The 20,178-nt window shown below is 35.2% G+C and overlaps 2 long non-coding RNA genes and 1 pseudogene across 2 annotated transcripts; 1 reads left to right on the top strand and 2 right to left on the bottom strand.

Moving 5' to 3' along the window:
• Positions 1-819: 819 nt before the first annotated feature.
• LOC115227311 lies at positions 820-2,367 on the bottom strand (annotated as a pseudogene).
• A 1,091-nt stretch (positions 2,368-3,458) lies between these two features.
• Positions 3,459-4,750, bottom strand: LOC118760956. Its single transcript, XR_004997062.1, has 5 exons — positions 4,651-4,750; positions 4,535-4,620; positions 4,176-4,502; positions 3,572-4,145; positions 3,459-3,539 (listed from the first exon to the last, which is right to left on the bottom strand). It is a non-coding gene; the product is annotated as an uncharacterized LOC118760956 (long non-coding RNA).
• Positions 4,751-8,279: 3,529 nt separating this feature from the next.
• Positions 8,280-8,780, top strand: LOC115227312. The gene is made up of 3 exons (XR_003883103.1): positions 8,280-8,457; positions 8,488-8,614; positions 8,648-8,780. It is a non-coding gene; the product is annotated as an uncharacterized LOC115227312 (long non-coding RNA).
• The last annotated feature ends 11,398 nt before the right edge of the window (positions 8,781-20,178 follow it).

The raw sequence follows: 20,178 nt of genomic DNA on the forward strand, positions 1-20,178 counted from the left end.
AGAATCACAAAATCTGCTTTCGTCCGTTCAACGGGGATTCCGTGAAGGAAAATCTACAGGGGACTGTTACATGGAATTAGTGCCTACAGAAAGGAAGCCTGGGTAACTGCGGTGTGTCTGGACCTCGCAAAAGCTTTTGATAGCGTATGGCACTTGGGCCTACTTGTGAGAGTCCATGACACTGAAGCCGGAATAAAGACCTATCGATGGCTAGAAAACTTCTTGTGTGGAAGGAAATCTTTTGATCGCTGTGGGAACCGCCTATCGGGATGTCTGGAACTTAGAAGGGGCGTCCAGCAGGGATCTGTCTTTAGTCCACTTATTTTCAACCTCGTCTTGTCGGATATTCCCCTGCCGTCTGTACGTACTGGCAAGCTTGTCATCTACGCTGATGATATCCTGGTTATGGATACCTCGAAAAGGATATCACAGTTTTGGAGACGACTAAAGTCGTACATTGCGAGTTAAAGAAGTAGACAGCTGAGAAGGGCTTACCCATAGCACCCGAGAAGAGCACCATTTCATGGATGCGAAGAAGAACACGTTATGCAGCTACATGTTCCTATGCTATGAATGGTTATGATATGGACCTCTCCAAGAGTTTGAATCTACACCACCTTGGAGTAATAGTCAACTGCCGTAATTCGTAAGCCGACCACGTAGCTAAACAGAGGAAGAGGAGCGTTAGAATCCACAGATTTCGGGAAAGAAGCGTACTTATCGCAGGACCAGTGGAAATTTGCAAAGTCGCCTAACCCTATTCGAAACCACGAAACAGAATGCGGAAATTTAAATTAAAAAACCCATATAGGAAGGATATTAGAAAGTAACTTTAGTTCTAAATTTCTTAAATGCGCGAGAAATTCTCCACGAGTCCTTTTCTTCAAAATTGTTGTGCAGTGGCTCAATTTTCTGTTGCCTTTTTGCCTGACTAAGTCTCCCTTGGTCAGAAAACTGGAAGAAGGTTGGGGCAAACTCCACAAGCCATCGTGGATCAATGGCACTTGCCTCATGCATATACTCTTTCGAAGTCAATACTAATTCGTGATACACCACCCTGCACTAGGCACACTAAAAGCACAAACCATTCAGGCTGGCGGTTGAAAAGTGCACTTGATGGATGAATATAAACCACTTGCTGGTCAATGTTGGTTCGATATCCCTCTTGTGGGTCTTTTTTTGCTGTATTTCTAAAAAATCCACTGACAATCGCTTTGAGGACAGAAGACATATTTTTTCCACAACTATGTACGTCTAGTTTATGTCTACATAAATTATATTTAAGATATCTTGCCTGTCCATTATTGTTATCATTTGTTTACGAATGTCCTGACATCGTTTGAGTGCTCGCTGATTAAGGAAATGAGTCCGAGCCCAATTCTCCGAACACCCATTCTTCATCCAGGCATTATACACCGATAGTAATGTCAGATGGTCACCATCCGACTGGTGGAACTTGGCCTTCCGTTGATCGGCATTATCCGCATTTTCCTATCAGTTTTTATAAAATTAAATACTCTTGGTCGGAAGAAGACATTTTGAATTGATAGCATTGATACTATCGTGATGATCTCCTCCGCACATCCCAAATCAACGGACATTATGAGAACCTTAGAAAGCATTGGCTCCAATGGGAACTCAGCCATCTACAAATTCAATAATGGAAAAGTGACCCTTCGACCAAGAGAAGTCAACAATCCTTCATCGTTGAGTGCATTCAGAGCATGAAGTTGTTCAAGGGCGGAAATTAGATATTGAACAGGGGGAGGATCCATAAAGTCGAAGGATATGAGATCATTTATCCCCATAGCCTTTAACTGAAGGGCAGTTGCTGCCAAATTAATCCTTCGAATCTCGGGCACCTAACCAATCAATTCGAAGCTTAACCTGTGTTTTGAGCATTTCGTCAGTGAATGCTCTTTCTGTATATAGCCTGAAGCATTTCCCTGGTCCAGTCCTCCCCGCCCTTCCTGCTCTCTGAGTAGCCTGGGACTAATTCATTATAAAATCAAAATTAGAAAACTTGTGCGATTGGGGTCACTTTGAGTTGATCCATACATGTTTTCGGGTTGTATATTTTTTGTTTGACAAAACCTGGATCGACCACATAATAAATCCCGTCAATGGTTAAAGAAGTCTCAGCAATATTCGTAGCAACCACGACCTTGTGATATAACACGTGCAAATACTTTTCGAGCACCGTGAGGAGCGGGTTCAAAAATCCTGGCTTGTATTTCGGCGGGAAGGGCACCATAGACCGGGACAATTATCATTTCGGGGACTTCCTGTCCCAACGACTGCATTCTCTTGTACAAAATCTCACAAGCAGTATCAATTTCCTCCTGTCCAGTCAAAAACACAAGGACATCGCCTAATACATTAAAAACTATCAAAACCAGGTTTCTCCTGTAAATGTATTTGAAGCACTGTAATAAGAGCTGCGTCCAAATAGTCGGGCTCTGATTCTGTACTGAAAAGGACTTCCACGGGATGCATTCGCCCAGGGATTGAGAATATTGGCTATCATATTATTACGTAATCAACCGATTGAAAAAAATAACTCGAGAACTTGACTGAATCTAACGTGGCCGATGTGACTATAAGTTTGAGATCTTTTCTCTTCTGGACTGCCTAAATGGAATATAAAACGGTTCGAGGACTGTTTTGAGTAATCCGAAAAGAACATCGGTGTGGACTGTCCTTTCGTGTGCCTCGTCCAATATAATAACCGAGTATTGCCCCATTTCGGGGTCGATTAGACACTCTCGTAGTAACATTCCATCCGTCATGTATTTTATTTTCGTGTCCTTTGAGGTGCAATCCTCAAACCGAATAGTATAACCCACCTACATATTCAAACACACCCACCTCCTGGCCTAATCTACAGCCAAACTCCTCAGCCACTCGCTTGGCCACTGACATTGCCGCAACTCGACGGGGTTGTGTACATCCAATCTTTCCATACGCAGTAAAACCAGCCTCATGACAGTATTGGGTCATCTGAGTTGTCTTTCCAGACCCAGTATCTCCAACAACTATTAGTATTTGGTTGTCGGTTATTGCTTTCACAAGTTCATCCCTCAGTCGAGTTATTGGCAGTGATTTCCTCTGGTCAATCAGACTTTTTGGTCTTGCAATATTCCCACTTTTGTGTAGAGTAATCTGCTTCTTCCAATCTGCCAACTCTCTCACATTGTACCCCCCGCTTGAGGTCACCAAACGGTTCCCATCCTCTGTTAATATTTAATTTCTAACACATACGGTCTAAAATTGGATCCAACCACTTTTGGGCAATCTCAATAGCGTTATAGTTAGGGCCCCGTCCACTTCTTTCCTGCTGTTTAAGCTCTCTTCGCTCTTTCTGGAGAGAAATTTGTAACATGGCAGCTTGTTGTAACGAACCATCAGGATTCTAAACAATATCAGTCCCTTGAATACTTTAATTATCCTTATTGGTGATAAATCTCCTTGGGAGGTCTTTGAGAAATCGTGCAAAAATGGAGGACGTTGTTTGACTTGCTCAATCTCCACATCGTCGTCTAAATTAATGAATTATACACCAAAATACTACCACCAGAAGAATCGTCACAAATAGCCTGGTCATCACCGTCCAAATCAGTGTAAATCTGATTCCGCCCAAGACAGTTCCCAGCCCGCATTTGTGCCAACTCAAATCTCTCAGGGGAAGAAATCCTGTTCAGCTTCCGGTTCATCTGCTTTCGGTAATTTGGATTGGTTTGTGTCCGAGTCCCCAAATCTGGTCTGTCGGGATTTCTGGAATGTTCCATGTCCCCCAAAGGAGTATATAACGTCTCTCCTCCCCCAATCAAGTCATCTCCTGTCTCCTGATCAATTCCTTTCATAACGAGCGATATTTTGCCGTGTTCTTTGATCTCAGTGACCTTCACTTTCACACTCTGCCCGACCTCCACGACGTCTCTGACACTCCCAATCCGCTCATCTTTGATCTACACATTAAAACTGGTATTTTTACATTCGAAATATGCACGAGGCCTTCTCTTCTTTGCCTCAGTCCAAATATTTCAACAAAACACCCAAAATCCTTAATTGTGGTTATTCTTCCGCTGTAAATGCTGTTTATTTCTGGATCTAACGGCAAAACTGTCCTGGAACGGGATCTGGATCTGTCCAAACTTATTTGTAGGCACAAATACCTTCTATGTCGGCGAGAATGGCTGTGGTGATCACGTTGTCGTTTCCTGGATGACCTTTCTTCGTCTCGTTCACGAGATCTTCTACTTTTATCACGATTTGATCTGAAATGAATAAAATATATACTTTGTGAGTTCTTTTCCTCCTGCTTTCTGTAGAAGAATGTCGCTGTCTTCTATCTGTTTTGAAGGTTTGGCTTCCCTGGAATGTGTAGTGGTCCTCGACGAGTTTTGATCTTTTTTTGAAGAATGAGTCTCTTTTTTGCAGATGGAGATTGAAGCCGACTTCATTTTGTTTATGAGAGTGATGAGATTTTCTATAAAGTCAGCCTGGTAGTAGGTTTAGCATATATTTGACTTACTGATACGTGGATTTCGTTTTTTGCAAACATTTCAAAAATATTTTCAAATGAGGAGTCAAGTTCTGAGAGTTCGACAACTTTTTCGGCTAGATTGGAATATTTATATTTAATTATACCAATATTTATAGACTTTCTTCCAACAAAATTCTCTATTTGTTCATTTACTTTTGAAATAATCGACAATCTCTCCAATTTAAGAAAATCATCCATTGCGACACACAACGGCAGTAATACTTATAAATTAATTTATTTATAAAAATAAACTAATACAGCAATCAATTTTAAATAGTTTAATTCCGACTTTTTATTTAAAAACATGATTAAAAAATTAAAAATTCATTTTGATATGAAAAATTTTATTCAATACTATTTTTCACTACTTTTTTAATCCAAAATAATTTGTAACAAGTCTTTTGACTAAAAAATACTGAAAAAAATCAGTCTCATGAAAAAATTTGGAAAAAGCCTTCGAAACGAGTAACAAAACTGATTTTACAAACACTAAATCGATCTCATCCCCGGAATTCAGACTACCAACATGTACGAAGTCACATTCCTCGGCTGTACTCACAGTCCACCTGGCCTAAGGGCCCACCTGGCGAAGAAGGACTTTAAATTCCGTGACCTCACAAACAACCTTCTGACAATGGACTCGCACATCGCCTGTCATGCTATTCCTATCTTGACATGCTACTACCTATGAATACCTCCCTGAAATCATCCACAGAAGCAGTTCTGAACATCGCCTTTGACGATATCGGTTAGACCCAAGGAAAACTTCCCGTCAGGTTTGGAAGGATCGGCCTTCGATCGCTCAAAGACTTAGCGCCGCATGCTCACTTTTTTCCAGTTTCCAGAAGCCGTCAGCTTGTCCGAGAGGTTCTACTCCCATTCCCCATTCCACGAACTCTCTCTGATGTGTAAAAACAGCCAACCCCCTCTCAGGTGTGCAGACGAGATCTGGCCAAAACACTCCGTTACCATGCTACAGCCATTACTGAACCAACACCGCCTGGCGTGCTTGGTTTCCGCACCACACAAATACAGTGGATCCTGGCTCGAGGCCTTCTCCGGTTGGGTCTTGACATCTGCACGCCCCATCGGAGTCGATGCGGTGATATGGTGGATGAGAAAGATCTACGCACCCTCTCGTACCGCCGGAGCGCAGCCCGCTCGCCTCGTCACGGGGCACTTAACGATGTCATCTTAAGAGCACTCAATCCTGCCGGTTTCCCGAATTTACTTAAACCAGTCGGTCTGGATAGGAGGGAAGGCAAGGGTCTTGATGGGATGACAACCTTCCCATTCCGAAATGGCAAATTCCTGATCTGGAATGCTACGTGCACAGACACTTGGTCCCCATCGGCGGTACTCTCATCAGCATCATCTCCTGAATCGACCGTGGATCACGGAAAAATCACGCCGATAAGTACAGATAACTCTCCGCCCAACATTTCTTTGTCCCTTGGCATTCGAGACCTCCGGAGCCTTCGGCCCGCAAACATCCAAGTTCTTGAAGGGTGTCGGCCTCCTTATCGCTTGGAGAAACATGGAAGCAAGCGAATCCTCTTGGCTGAGATAAAGGATTTCGGTTACAATGATGCGCGGCAAGGTATCCGTTTGGCCGGAATCTATCCGTTTTCTGGCAATGCTCGAGCTCGTCTTTCCTCCCGGACTTTTTTATTTTCATTGTAACACTAAACTATTTCTAGAATTGTTAAAAATCCAAAAATTCCAGTAAAACATGTCACCATGTTGAAAAAGAAAGATTACTAAAATCATTTGTTGGTTTACGCTTAGGAGAAGGAACTTGGGCACCCAAGACAGGTTGTTTTTTCTTATTACATGACCTTTTAACGTGATAAATTAGCAGAACCTTGCTAAAAGATATTTCCCAATAGTATTATTCTCCACTTTCTGGACAACTTGATTGGCCACCTTTGCACTGGTCTTGTCGATCTCTTCTCTCTTCTTTTTAATCTAACAAATAAAATCACAATTTATCAGCCTCTTCTTCAGCTACTGAAAACGGGTCGACAAAAACAGAGCATTTCTCAATTCTCACTGGCTCCTGTCATTAATATTAAAATGTGAATTAACCAATGGACAGGAATCCTTATCAACCTTAACCATCTCAAGTCGATCGAGGACACTGGCGCCTCCAACCAACCTAAAATAAAACAAACTCAAATAACCTCCCAAAAACTGTATGTTTCCCATCAAGATATTCCAAACTTTTAAAAGTAATAAAACTAAAAATGCTTTAAATAACTTACAATTGAGATTGATTGCTATCCCGCTCAGCATTGGCCATGGAAAGCATTCCTCGACTGTCATGTCTAACCAGACTTCTAAACTCGTCGCGAAAGGGCTTTCCAAAAGCTGACCTCCCTCCATCTCCATTCGGATCCCCTCCTTGAATCTACTCTAATCATCACTCAAAAACCACCATAAAATTCCTGACAAGTCGATGAAACAGAGACCCGTCGTAGTATTTACGTTGACACAACAAAATGAAATTCTGACAGGCTTGTGGGAACTAGCAGTACAGGAAACATCACAACCAAATCACAATAAAGTTCAAAATTCAAATCCCCAAAGTTGGTGGACAGACGAACATATCCCTTTGCCCCTGGCTTTAAGGTTTTGTACAATAACTCTTGCTCGTCGATCAAGACTGGTCGTTTTATAATAAGTTATGCCTATTTCCTGCGTTGTTTTTATATCCACGGCAGTTGAGGTAAATGAGGCTGCCATTTTCCCGGTTGTGTAGTTTGTGGAGTTGAGGGAATCAGCTTTTCGACATTCGACTGTCGTTTTTTGTTCATCTTTTAAATTTTTATCATTTTTTTCGAGTTCTTCAAGCACAGACTGAGTGATGCTGTTCATTCTTCGAAGATTCGTCTGATCCTCCGCCTTCACAAACGAAGAGTCGACTAAACAAGTCAATTCCAATAAAACTGACTCGAAGCAGCATAATCTGTCAGATTATTACGAATGTGATGAAAATTTGTGAAATTATGTTTATCAAGATTGGTAGGGTCCTGAATATGAATGACATCACTTCTAGAAAATGCCTCCCCCGTGAACAAATCAAAGTAATTTCCTTCTCGAATATTAAGCTTTTCCACTGCCTCATAACAGTAGACATTCCCTGATGTCCGAATTGCCACAATGTGGGAGAAATCATTAAACACTTTAAATAGAATTGGGCAATGCATTTCTCCTTCACTATTTTTGTGGAATTTGAGTTTTATAAGATCACTAGCTTGTAGATTCTACGAATAATTTGCTTTTGGGATAACCTCGCCTGTCACGGGATTCACTTTGTGATCCTTGAGAAACCCCATGACAATCCTAAAATAAAAAAACATCAAAAAACATACATTAGATCGAAGACTATTCCAGAACGAGTACAGCAAGGATAGTTAAAAGGTTTTAGAGATAGACTGCAATAGTGAAAAGGTAGTCTCCTAAATGTTCTCCCTGTTCGTTCTGCTTTCTTCTTTCCACCAAAATAGGAAGTCCATTCTGAGTTAGTAATGTATCTTTAAAGTTGTTTTAATAAAAAGAATAATACAATTTATCCTGCTGATGTTGTTTCTTTCCCATTTGAAAAAACCACAAGGATTAAAAATTTAATTTAATAATAATTTTTAATGTTAGTCAATAATTAATTAACTTTAAAAATTTATAATAAATCCATGTTTTTTTCTAGTTGTGATATTTTATAGTATGGATTCAAACACGACAAAGACAAGAGCCGAAATAAAGGCTCAAAGAAGAGAGAAACAAGTAATAAACAACCACAATTAATACCAGGAAGCACAAAGAGCAGCCAAACTTTCAAAAAACCAAAAAAACGACAAAAAACCTTCTCAAGCCGAATCTTACAACTCCCATAAGCCGCCATCCACAAATATGTAATATATATTGACACTTTATAACTACAGATCTCCCAAATGTGAAGAAATTGATTATATTGATTCGGAAATTTATCGGATTTCGACTTTGTGGAGTGGCGGGAATTTATTTGACTCAACTTCTTTTGTGGTGCTCGTCGTTGATTCACTGATTTCGGTTTTTTTGGTTGAGAATGACCTGATTCTTTAGTTGCTCGAATCTCCCAACTCTTTAATGAGTCCTGTTCAAGTCCTCGACAAATTTATCACAAAATCTACTCAACAAATTGTGTTTCCCACTAATGCAGAGAGTTTTATTAACTATTTAAAGACTTGTATCACTACGGGGTCCTCAATAGAGTATTTCCTGGAGGTTTTTTTAAATAATATTGAATTTTGTAGGTTTTAGAAGTTTTTAAAAAGAAAAGGGTGTTTAGTGCTATTGACTCTGTGGGGATCTTCGCAAATCAAGTTCTTAAATTGATTCCTGTCCACCACGTAGCAGTATATAGCTAGTTTGAATTTTATTTTTAATATTTATTATATTTACATTTTTATATTTATTTTATGATACTTATTTTTATAAACAAATAAAGCTAATATAAAATAGTTCCCTCAGTATTATGAAATCTCTGGTCGATTTGGCTGAGTCCCAGGAGTCCTTAGTCGTGTATGTACTCGAATGTGCCTCTGTCAGAAAACAGGCTTCAAATTTGATGTCGAAATTGACTTCTCATGGAATTACTGCATACTTTGTTAACCTTTCTGCACTTGTTTCAGTTATAGAAAAAGTAATTGAGTATATATAATTTGAGGTTGATGCGATTTTAATCGGTTCGGAGACTGTATATGCTGATGGAACTATCAGGGCAGTTGCTGGGTCTTCAGTTGTCTGTCATATGGCAAATACGCGACATATTCCAATTTATGTTTTGTATGAAACATTAAAATTGTCAGTCCACGTCCCAAGTTTGACTAGTATGTATATTTTTTATATTAAGTAGAGTGTTTAAAGGGGTATGAGATTGTTCAGAGAAGGTTCCCGTTTGCATTTGTTAACGAAAACGAAATTCATTATTCCATTCTAGGTTTTTCTAAACGATCGGTGAATATTCAGACATGATATTTTTTAATTTGATAATTTATTTCATTTAGCAGATACTACCAATATCTAATGATGAGCTGTCTAAGATTATCTTCCATCGCATTAATTGTAGAAATTAGTTCTTAGGTAGATTTCCATTATACAACTCCGTCGTATAATGCGTCGTTATTTTCTATACCATAGATTTTTAAATAACTTTTTTGACAGTTTTTCTATTTTTTTATTTAGTCGATTACATTTTATTCGAGCAATTTGTGATCGCTATCATTGCTAGAATACGCCTCCAATGATTATCAAAAGTTCTACAAAAAGTTTTCTAGTGTTAGTGTGTTGCATACTTGTGTTCAATTAACATACTTTCGCGAGTTCTTTCAGTATAACGGATTGGATAAAAGTTCTCGTTGCTTTTTCAATAGTAATTTTATCTAGTACATAATTTTTAAAGCATTTCGAGACAACTTTATCCCAGGTCAAAACCACCAAAATAGTGCTTCATAATGTATCGAAAGTTCATTTGCCAATAGATTAAAGTTGTGAAATTTCTCGATTTCTATTTGTTTAAGGCGGTCTTGTGATGTGATGCCTACCTCAATTAAAGTTATTTCCTGTATTTTTTCGTAAACAAAAATATCAGTTTTGTTGTATTTAATTGTTATTTCTGTCATAATTGGGATATAAACTCGGATTAAGTTCTTTATTGTTTTTTACATAAATCTTAATCACGCCTTTTTAATACTGTATTAATGATTAATTGTTATAAATTCAGTGATAACAATAGCATATGAATTAACGAGAATTGTTTTATAATATATAGGGTTTTCCACACTTTTTCGCTACTTTTGCAATCAATTTCGCCACTTTTTCACGCAATTTCGTGTAAAGTAGATCATCGGCTTTTCGTTTAAAGCAATTCTGTTACTTTTTAAAGCAATTTCGTGCATAAGAAGATTATCGGTTTATTGTTTCAAGCAAATTCGCTACTTTTCCAAGCAATTCCGTCACTTTTTCAAGCAATTTTGCCAAATTCTTAAAAATTTATTGTCACCGGTTTTAGAGCGGACCCGGTTTTTGGAAGGACCACACAAAAAATTGTATAAATCGTTTTATTTTATCCTGAAAATAGTTATACAATAAATTAGACCATGTTTAAATAATTCTAAAACTTTTTTTTTTTTTAACAACATAAGGACGTGAAAAGATAGCTAAGCTAATTACTGGCGTCACGAGACAACCGGCCAGCCTCGCGAATGGCGAAGCCGTTCCCTCGGATCACAGCAAACGACAGACGTTCCGGAGCCAAGAATACTCTCTTGGATCGTGACTAGTCCTTGAAATCCGTCGGCCGAGCGAGCGAAGGAAGCTGTTTCTGATTTTATCATTGCTCACAAAACCAACATACCCTTCAAAAGTGCTTTTAAATTTTAAATAAGTAATTTTATTTGATTTTTGTGTAAAATATTAAAAAAACATTATATTTTTATTTAATGATTTTAAACCTAAATATTTTAAAAATCAAATCTTAAAATAACTGTCAATAAAAACTATTCTAACCACAAGGTTTGATATAAAATTCAACTAGTCCCCTATGCGGCCTACGGCCGCGGTATCTCTTCACTTAGAGAATTTTAAAATTTAGTGAACTTTTTATTCTAGAAATATTATGTCGCGACCCACGCTGGCGACCATCCCACGCTGGCGACCATCAGTTTGACAGGTTATGACCTTCAGTTTGACAGGTGATTCAAACCGAAAAAATTCATTTTAAGAAATGGTTTTTCATTTTACAAAAAAAATTGGTTTCTCTCAAAAGATGTTAGCATGAAAAAAGCGACTCAATTAATCATTATTAATGATCGGTATATTTGCGACTCCTAACTCATAGTCTTTATCTAAAAACGAGAATAACCAAAAACACAAATTGGTCATTTGTCTGGACAATGAAATGGAGATGAGGACACTAGCATTCGCCATTAACCAGAATCCCAATGGGGAATACGAAAGCTTCAGAAAAAGTGCAGTGAATTCTATTTCACTGTAAAACGTCAATCATCGAACAAATTATAAAAGACTGCGAAATTTGTAAATTTGCCCTACCATTGAAAGTATTTAAAAAAAATACCTAGGTCGGATTCTAATTACCATGTAACTGCAGGAAAACCCAATGAAAGATTCCAGGCGGATCTTATTGTTGTTAGAAGATATAAAGATTTTAACGATGGATCTAATTGGATACTGACAATTATTGACATCTACAGCAAATTTGTTGTCTGCAAATCTTTAAAAAATAAACTGCTTCTGGTAAGACTTGAAATTTAATTGAAGAAGTGGTGAATAAATTCCACCTGTCAATCTTGTCAACAATGAAGGTCGCTCTGGTCGCCAGCGTGGGATGTCGCCAGCGTGGGTCGCGACATATTAATATTTTTATGGACGTTTCCATTTTCATCTTCTAAAGAATAGTTGTAATTATTTTCTTCGATAATTTTATATTTTGTTGTATCGACATTATCAAATAAGGGAAGCCTTCTATTGTTGGTATTAGCTAATCGCCTTATTTTAATTATTATACCTGACAAAAAACACAGTTTTTAGTAACATTTTCAATCTCATTTCAAGCAACACCGTAAATTTATCCTGACAGCTGACTAATCATTCTATCTCTGCCAAAATGATTAGAATTATGTGCCTTCTAAACATAAGGAGATTTTAGATAACCAATCATTGTTAGCTTTAGTTCTTTCTCTTCTATACAAAAAAATCTGAGTAAGCAATTGTTTTTTCGAATAAATCCCTTTCCGTCAGAGAATTCAAATTTTTTTGCGTGAATTATAAATCTATGCTTTTCTCTTTTTTCAATCACTTCATCTAGATCCTTCAAATCTTTGATTTTTTTAATTTTTTGAAGATTTGCTTTTGGAAGTACAACGAAACCCATTTTTTATGTTGAATTTAATTAATTAATTATTACAATAATATAATAAAAAATAAAACCAATTTTTATTTTCTAATGAAAATAAATTATTTTATCCATTTTTTATTTTAATATACGCACCTGGTCCTTCAAAAACCGGGTCCGCTCAGAAACCGGTCACATTTATTTTTTAGAAATATCCTCTTCTTACTAATATAGATTTTTGTTTATAGCTCTATGAATGAATTATTATTTATTCAAAAAGGAAAGCCGAAAAAAAGAGCAAAATTAATGAGACAAAAGAATCATTAAGTTTAATCAATTTCTAATACATCAGTTTTTTTAAGTGTGTAGCGAAACTGTTTTAAACATTGATGAACAGTGCTTTTGTTGATGGCTAAATTTTGTTCTGAAAAAAATTTATTTTGTAAGTCACGTAATGTTATCGTAGGGTGACAATCGACCCATTTTCTAATTTGATTTTTTTGATTTTCATTCAGCTTTGATGATCTATTTCCACCTGTTGGTTTTTTAAATATTCTTTCCTCATTATGAAATGTTTTAACTATTGAAACTATTGTACTCCTTGGAAGTTTAAGTATTTTTGAGATTTCCTTGCTTAGTCCTGAATTTGAGTGAGTTATTAGCAATCTTCTAGTATCATTGTTAATTTTGTTTCTACTCATGACAAAAAATGTAAATATATTTAATTGACATAAAAAAAGGTAAATTTATTTTTAAAATAAATATAAAAAAATGGCGAAATTGCTTGAAAAAGTGACGGAATTGCTTGGAAAGTAGCGAATTTGCTTGAAACAATAAACCGATAATCTTCTTATGCACGAAATTGTCTGAAAAAGTGGCAGAATTGCTTGAAACGAAAAGCCGATAGTCTACTTTACACGAAATTGCGTGAAAAAGAAGATTTCTATTAAAAATGATATTTATTTTTTGTGCCAATATGCTTCAAAAATATTAACCTCAAAAAGATAAGGCTATAAAATCAATGAAATTACAATTGAAATATCAGAATTGACAGTCCAGGATGTTTTGGTGTATTTTTTATAAAATTTGAAATTAATTAATTAAATTGACTAATTAACAATTCATAGTCAAAGCATTACTTTTGACATTATCCTATTTCTATGGGACGTTATTTTTGTACAGCCTGTTTCTATTTTTAAGAAAACTACCAAATGTTCAAATTAATTATTTAGTATTTAATTAGCAGCAGAGGATAAGATGGAATGACAATTCCAAATTGCACTAAAAGTCTGCAGTTTTACAAAGCTGGCAAATTAAAAATATCGTGACGGGAGAAATGTCCCCAGTCAGCACGATGGAAAGTGTTATTAATATTTGTTTATTTTGAATCGATAGATAAATCTTTCCAAAGCAGCAAGCTTTCGTGAGTCGAATAAAAGCTTATTGTAGGCATCAAACTCTGTATTAGGCAACATTTATTAATAATATATTTACTTTTTATAAATAAAAAATAGTTTTGATTTTCTGGAAATAAATATATGTTTTAATGTCTTATCGTCTGGGAATAAATATCAATAATAGATAGATTTGACGGTTGTCATAGTTGGAATACATTTTGACTAATTTATTTATTCAGATTAGATGGATAACGAAGAATGGATTCAGATTTTCCTGTTTATTCTGTGTTTGCTTTCTTACGTAGGAAATATTGTTTCTGGATACATCCTATCGATAAGTTTTATTTTTTTTATTGAATTTTCCGAAAGGTAATTCTGGAATCGACCCAATAAGTAATGTTTCTGGTCAAAACGATCTTTTCATTACCCCTCCTGGCTTTGTTTTTCAATTTGTATGGGGAACCACATACATTTCACAAGTTAAATCTTTTGGATAATTTTTACTAGTTAATTTGGCTTGGATTTATTATGATCTCACTTTGTTGCAAACAAAAGAATTTCTGTTCAATAATTCTCACAATTAACTCCAATCTTGCTCAAAGTGCTTTCTTCATATTTAATTTGGGTTCACTGGGTTAGTTTATTGCCATTTATTTTATTTAGCTTGGTTTTTGTGCCTTAGGAAATTTTACATTTATAGCGCTGTTGTCGTTGGAGCATTTTCTGTCATATTTTGTTATCTTTGGCTTGGAGTGCTATTTTATCGAAGTGAGATAAGCTCTCCTGATATGAATAAAGTGGAGCGTTTTTTCATTTATTTTATACTCAATGGTTTGTCTTTCATTATTGCCTGGATATGTTTTGCGTTTCATTTAACGTTGGGGTTGTTGCTTGTTTATTCTGTCCCAATTCTAACAAACTTTCAATTTTGTTTAATGGCACTTGGTCTTTTGGCTGGAATTATTCTTCTGTATTTTTTCATTGATGTTTATACAGCGTTAAATTATACGAAGTATATTTATACACCAATTCTTTTATTCATCTGTGTAATGCTAATAATTACTTACAAGAGGAAATTTACATTACCGTGGTTGGCAAATGATTTGATTGGACGTTATACTCTTGGACTTGCAGTTTTTGCTGGAATTGAATTGTTTTTCAAACTAATGACATTAATGTACAAGTCTTGCAATATTCGCGAGGTCAGCAGTATTTAGGGTTCACTTTTTTCGTTTCTAACAATAATTTTTCTTAAATAATTTTTTTGTTAAGTAAAGAAAAAGTTGATTCTGGTATCGATTAAAAGTATTAATTTAAAGTCAATAATATTTAGAAATAAGATTAGTTAGTTAGTTACTCCGGTTTCTCTAGCATGTAGAAATAAGATTAATGGTTTTAGATTATTCTTTATAGATAATATTGGTGGTTTTAGATTAAATACTTTTGAAGAAATCGATTTACGATTCGCGGAATTTTTCTAAATATCACGTGTTTTCTCTTAACGAATTAACAAGTCTAGACAAATGTTTGCATTTTCTAGGATTAGTTATTTAGTTTCCGTTTTCTTAATTCGTAGTATTTTGTTACATCGACCTCACCCTCTTAGCGCCAACGTTCAGTGCATGGATAGGCAGATCCGTGTCAACGCGCAGTCTAGATTCAGGTCCTACTTACTCAACAAGGATTGATAATCCGTGTTTTATCTCCGTTTGAAGCTTTCTAAAATTTTGCGCAACACCAGTGTCTGGATATATGCCTTTATCCTGTCCTTCATTCCGAGCGCTTCCAGCTAGTTCTTGAAGAATTTTGACACAATTCGATCATTGGTCATAACGACAGAGACGATCTTTATTTTCGCTCCCAGCCCATTTGCCAAAGTCCTATTTGTGGAATTTTTGTGCTTTCATCACATTCAATTTGTTTTTACTGAATTTTTTTAAACAAAAAGAACATGAAAGAACTGTTTGCTAATTTAAATTAGTCGCCGAGTGGATGCACAGGCCATTATCAAACACATTTTTATAAACTTTGATTTTTACATAATGACACTAAGTCTAACACCTGAAATTATTATCGAATTTCGTTGACGTATTGTGTTAAAGTGCGCCAAGTTTATTTACATTGAACTTGCTGTTAAACTACTAACATTAACTTAAAAATCTTACAATAGTTGCAAGATTTGTTGCAAGATTCTAAATAATCAAAATTTACTCGTTCTTTTCTAACAATAATTATTTAAATAATTTTTGTGTTGTTATACAAAATTGATTCTGCGATTGATTAAAATTATTAATTTTTAATAGTCATTTATGAAATCATATAATGTTAAATGCTTCCGAAAAATTGACCGATAAATATAGTTGAATTGTGTTTCACACTGATATATACTTAACAATTTAAGAGTATAACCTATACGCTTTAAATATAACATTTCTTACAAATTTTCAAATAATGACGTGTTTCCTTAGTTTTACGGTCATCACATTTTAAATACATTCTGACTAATTTATTTATTTATATTAGTATGACTAACGTGGATTGGTTTCAGATCTTTCTGTTTATTCTGTGTTTGCTCTCTTATCTAGGAAATATTACTTCTGGCTACATTTTTTCAACAAGTTTTTCTTTTAATGTCGAAATGTTTGATAGGTAGTTCTGGAATCAACTCAGTAACTAATGTATCTAATTTAAATAATCTTTTTATTACTCCTCCAGGCATTGTTTTTCAGTCTGTATGGTTAACTACCTATGTTTCACAAGTTAAACAATTTTGATTATTTCAATAGTTCATTTGGCTTGGATTTATCATGATCTCGTTTTTATGCAAAAACAAAAATTTCTGTTCATTAATTCTCAAAATTAACTCCAATCTTGCCCAAAGTGCTTTCTTTATATTCAATATGAGTTCACTGGGTTAGTTTATTGTCATTTATTTTATTTAGCGTGGTTTTTACTGCTTAGGAAATTTTATATCTATAGCGCGCTTGTTGCTGGAATATTTTCTGTTATATTTTGTTATTTATGGCTTGGAGTACTACTTTATCGAACTGAAATAAGTTCTCAAGATATGAATAAATTGGAGCGTTTTTTCATTTATTTTATACTCAATGGATTGTCCCTGGCTATAGCCTGGATATGTTTTGCGTTTCATTTACTGTTGGGTTTGTTGCTTGTTTATTCGATTCCAATTTTAACAAACTTTCAATTTTGTTTAATGGGACTTAGTCTGTTGGCTGGAATTATTCTCCTGTATTTTTTTATCGACGTCATTATTGCGTTGAATTACACAAAATATATTTATACACCAATTTTGCTAATCATTGCTGTAATGCTGACACTTACTTACAAGCATACACTTGCATCGACGTTGTTCTATAATGATTTTATCGGTCGCTATTCTACTGGGCTGGCAGTTTTTGCTGCGATTGAACTTGTTGTTAAGTTACTAACATTAATGTACAAATCTTGCAATATTTGCAAGGTTCATACTATTTCGAATTAACAAAATAATCTCCAACATTAAATTTCATAATTTTTTTAACATTTATTTTAGTTTTTTATAGAATTCAGGAATAACATTGACATTTTTTTAGTATTATAAAATAACAACGATTTTTGATCTATATTAAAAGGTCGATTAACACTATTATTTTCTATGTTTCTAGGCACTGGTTTTTATTCATGTTACAGTATGATCAATAACATATTATAGCTATTTATGAATTATTTTTTAATATTACGTTGTTAATCAAGATTTGAAGCATGACAAAGATCTCCTGTCGCCAGCAAAAGATAGCAAATGTTATGGACGTGCACAAAAATAAATTACTACAACTCTCGAATGTTATTTAATTTTGATGCTTACTTTCTATTTTAATCACCATAAATAACTTGTCTTTAATTTTTAAGTGAAAATATTTTTTAAACTAAAGTTAATTGCTGAAATAATTTGGCAATATTTTCCTCGCGAACATATATATTTATCAATGCTAGTAAATACTTATTGGGGTCTAATGCTATCTTATTTAAAGACATTTTTTGTGAATTCACGTTTTTAATTCATCGGTACGAAAAAAGAAAATTAAAAATTACGACTTTTTAAAAATAATGTTTTTATTTATATAGTTTTATTTTCATTATTTTTTTATTAAAATGCAATTAAAAAAATCTAGCTATTAAGTACCGGCTCGCAGAATTGAGAGACAATTCCCGCCTAAAACAGCCATAAGATCCTTTGAATAGAGAATATAAATTTCCTGGGATCTCTGGAGCGATGGGTGCACAGACGGCCAAGTTTCTTAATATGAGCAAGCGTCTTGGCCCCAAAAACACAGGAAGTCTCGACGGCAATTGCCCAAAAGCAAAATTGATTGCGTAAATCCTCGTATTTCGTCAGTATCGTGAATTTGGCCTTCTCGGCCGACGAACCGGGTCGACAAGCAGTGGAATTCAAGGCTCCCTTGGCGAAAGAGTCGGACAGGTGACGTCTCAAACAAGCTACTTCCCGGATTCAAAAGCGAAAACCGTACAGCCGTCTGGACGTTTTGCATCTTCAGGGACAAGACCCGTCGGTTCCAGAACTGAAGGGAAACCAGCTCTTTCCAGAGCTGTGTGAATTAGATTGTTAATTTCATTGTGCCGAGAAAATCGGTCGGCACTCATTCGACAAGACAGAGAATGTAGCCCAAAGACGTCAACTTTAGCCCCACAACGGCAGGGGTGAGGTCTGAAAACAGGAGGAATACGCCATATCAAAGGTTATTGGTCTTTCAATAGGATGCTTTTCCTTGAGAATCCAAGCAACATCGGTTGTGATTGTACAAACAGAATCGGAAGATGACAGGAGACAAACAGCCGCGCTAACATCGTGCGACATTAAACAGGAATTAATTCGAGACCGTAAACGTTTAAAAGCGTCCTAAAGCTTAGCGGTGGATTTTAAATGAGAAAGAGACGAGAGACCCATTCATAAACTGACTCATATTCTTTTTTCAAAAGAGAAAAATATGTTCATCGAAGTGAACCCATAAGGAATCACGTTTTCTACCATACATTTAATCAATTTAAACAATTTTAAATGATTTTTTTTGATTTTTAATGATATAAATCATTGACTTTTTGTTGATTGATTAAAATCAAATGATTTAAATCCAACAACCCTGCTCGCAGCCCTGGCATCTCGTAGCTCTAGAATGTGACGAATAATACACAAAATTCTAATTTTACTATGTTTGACAAATTGAATGATAACATCTGCCATCTAAAATTAAATAAAATTGAAAATTAAAAAATCATATAACTTCTTATTTATTTGGATTGGAGAAAATAATTGAAAAATATATACCTGAAATTAATGAATTAGATCTTAAGTTATTTATCAATCCTTTTCACGCAAAATTTTATGATTTTATGATTGTATTTGAGAAGAATTTGTTGAATAAATAAATTCACACAAAAACTTAATTGAATATCCATTATTAATTGAATTTTGATGAAAAATGATATCAAAATATCATAATTGATTATATAATTGATTTTTTGCTTTTATTTCCACCAAAATATTTCTCCGAACAAAGTATTTTCTATTTTTCTATTTAAAGTTATTCCATAGTGCGAGAATAAATGTTGAGAATGATATTCGGGTGTGTCTGTCATTAAAGCATCCATGAATATAACGATTAGTAGCTGATAAACAACATCATCTCTTTCATTAATTGAATAATCTTTTTCCTTAATTTTTCAAAATCGATAAAAGGTAAGGGAAAAATTATTTTGATGCCAAGGGGTACCCAAAGCAAAAAGTGGACTGGATAATTATCGTTACTAAAGGTGTCAATATGCAGATGTGCTAATTTTTAATTTTGATAAAACTTGTTTTTTATAATCTGACAGTTTTAACACAACAAGTTATAGAAAAAGTCTTAGAAAGCACAGAAAGCAGGAAGAATGAAGAAATTCTGTACGTTCGTATGCAAAATAAAAGACAAAGATTAAAGAAGTAGTAAAAAAATTAATAAACTGTAAGAATCAGTTTTTAAAATTGAGTAAGTTTATTAATTTTTTTGGGCACCTAATTCTCACTGGAAAAAAATCATTAAAACTTGTCCCCTGGCGACATTTTTTGTCAGGACAACGCACTCTACTTAAGACCGATTTCTCCCGGAAGATATCCGCAGCCCGTAGAAGTAGAAGACTCTTCATGGCTCTCCAGCTAAACATCAACGGGATTGAAGGAAAGATCAGAGAACTCTTCACACTCCTGACTAACCTGAGAATTAACGTGGCTATGATTCAATAAACCAAACTAGCTCCTAATAATCACACGCCTTCATTTCCGGGCTACA

This window comes from Octopus sinensis, unplaced genomic scaffold (assembly GCF_006345805.1).
Source record: "Octopus sinensis unplaced genomic scaffold, ASM634580v1 Contig02586, whole genome shotgun sequence".
NCBI classification, from domain to species: domain Eukaryota; kingdom Metazoa; phylum Mollusca; class Cephalopoda; order Octopoda; family Octopodidae; genus Octopus; species Octopus sinensis.